The sequence below is a fragment of the Fomitiporia mediterranea genome, assembly GCF_000271605.1.
Source record: "Fomitiporia mediterranea MF3/22 unplaced genomic scaffold FOMMEscaffold_3, whole genome shotgun sequence".
Taxonomy (NCBI): Eukaryota; Fungi; Basidiomycota; class Agaricomycetes; order Hymenochaetales; family Hymenochaetaceae; genus Fomitiporia; species Fomitiporia mediterranea.
This window is the reverse complement of record NW_006760388.1, coordinates 1,177,126-1,179,683: the sequence shown is the minus strand read 5'-3', so window position 1 is coordinate 1,179,683 and position 2,558 is coordinate 1,177,126.

Genomic DNA, 2,558 nt, shown 5'->3' with positions numbered 1-2,558 from the left:
AGAGACCATAGAATGATACAAAGAATGAAGGGGTGGTCAAAGGAATGGAATGATGAAGTAAGGAAGGGTAGTAGCAAGAGTCAGCATGTATATAGTCCATAGACAGCACCCCTGAGGGATGGAAGTCCTAAGTTCTGGTACAGAAGGGTGCAGAACCCTCAGAACTGAAGGTACAAGAGTAGAGAACTGTAACATCACCCCCCCTCTAAAACCAATCGTCCCAATTGGTGAGCATTAGGCTTGGTCAGTAGTTTGGGCATAGGTCAGAACAGTAGGGTTTGGAAATCTGTGAGGCAGAGTTGACATAGAGCACTCAGATGAAGTCAATAGAAGTCTCAGATTGCCTTAGCAGCATGGGTGAGATTCTCAGCAGGTTCCCAAGTATGTTCTTCAACTAGGTATCCCTTCTAGTGAATAAGGAACTTGAGCTTCCCACACACCAGCTTGGCATCTGCTACATACTCTACTTTGTATTCTGGTTTGGAACTGATGAGTTCTGGCAGAGGCAGTAGGGGTCTTTGTTGTAAAGGAAAACTCAGATTGTAGTATCAAGATAGTAGAACCTTGTTAAACACTGGGTGTATGCACTTCCATGTTGCTAGAAGTTGGAGTTTGTAGGCAGAGGCACCAACCTTCTTTTCAATAACGAAGGGTCTGAAGCACTTGTTGTCCAACTTCTTCATTGGGCAATCTGTGGTCAGGTTAGTGGCTTCCAGCATAACTTTGTCACCAGGCTGGTAATCCTTGGCCACAGACCTCTTCTGATCATAGTTCTGCTTCATGACCTGTGCTGCCTTTTCCAAAAGAGCTTGTGTGTCCTCCCTAGTTCTGTGTATCTGTTCTACAAAGTCTGTTGCAGATTTGGAACTACTGTTCCAGTTCAGAACTGTCCCCTAGTATGGATGTCTCCCATGATTGAGGAAGAACAGGGACTGTCCTGTTGTAGAGTGTTGCCAGTTATTGTGTACGAATTCTGCCAGAGCTAGCCATTCAGACCAATCCAATTACTGATGATTGATGAACATCCAGAGGTAGAGCTCAATCTCCTGATTGACTCACTCAGTTTGACTGTCAGTCTGTGAGTGATAGGCAGTGGAAGGGTTCCCTTGAATTCCAAGAAGCACATACAAGTCCTGTATGAATTTTGACTCAAATTACAGTCCACAATCATGAATGAGCTTCCAAGAGAGTCTGTGTAACCAGAAGATGTAATCCTGATAAATGTGTGCCATGCCTTTGGAAGTGAGTTCCATTCGGGTCGGAACTGTATGGACTTGCTTGGAGAATCAGTTGACAATCATGCAGATAGTATTGTAACCCTAAGACTCAGGTAGCTCACCAATCAGGTCCACCAAGACTTCTTCCTAAGGGTGACCTGGGATCCAATACAGATGTAGGGGAGCCTGAACCCTTGTCCAGTGAGCCTTAGTCTGTTGGCACATATTGTAACCAGTCACATACTTCAGGATTTCCCTCTGTATTCTGGGCCACTAGTAGTTCCAAGTGATGAGTTCCTGCATTTTGTGTCAACCTAGATGTCCTGTGGTCAGATTGTTGTGATGAGCTCAGACAATGTCCTCCTACAGTTTCCAATCCTTTGGAACGTACAGTCGGCCTTCCTAGTAAACCTGTCCATCCTCATCCTCCTCCTAATCCCTAGCCTGTTTCTCTAGTTGCTTTACTACAACTCAGTCCTGTGTGTGTCTCAGAGCTCACTGTATGCAGGTGACAAAGTCAACATCCTTGGATTTGAGTTGGATCTCTTAGATTGTCTCAGACACAAAACGGGAATTGTCTAGGAGAACAAGATTTTTGTTATCATTCTCCCCCCTTTCATGACCTGCTTGTCTTGAGAGTAAATCAGCTTTTGTCATTTGTGTTCTGGGTTTGTGGGTCAGCACAAAGTTGTAGTCCTACAGTTCTAACATTCAGTAGGCCTAACAGTAGTTGAGCTTCTGAGGCACCCAGAAGTACTGGAGATTAAGGTGATCACTCCAGATCTTAAACTTCTACACTACACTGAGGAGATATTGATACTACTCTTCCAGGGAACAGACAATTGTAAGGAGTTCCTTGTCATAGATAGGGTAGTTCTATTCTGTTGCAGAGAGAGATTCTGATTGGAACACTATTGGACACCACTTTCTGTCAATGAACTGGGACAGTACTGCTCCATTTGCAAAGTTGGAAGAGTTGGCTTTGACTCAGAACTTGTCCACAACTGTTAGAACTACTAATACAGGCTTGCTGGTGATAGCCTGCTTGAGGGACTCAAACACAGACTGCTGCTAATCATCCCATTACTAAGGAACATCCTTGCTGGTGAGATCATGAAGGGGCCAGGCAATGGTACTGAAGCCTCAAATAAAGCATCAGTAGTAGTTTGCAAACCTAAGGAATGTTTGGACCTGTTTCAGGTTCCAAGGTTGTGGCCAGTTCCAAACTACAGTTACCTTTGCTGGATCCATGCAGACCTCTCCTCCACCAATCACAAAGCCTAGATAATCCACTAACTCCTGTGTAAAAGAGCACTTTGCTTCTTAGAGGAACAGTTATTA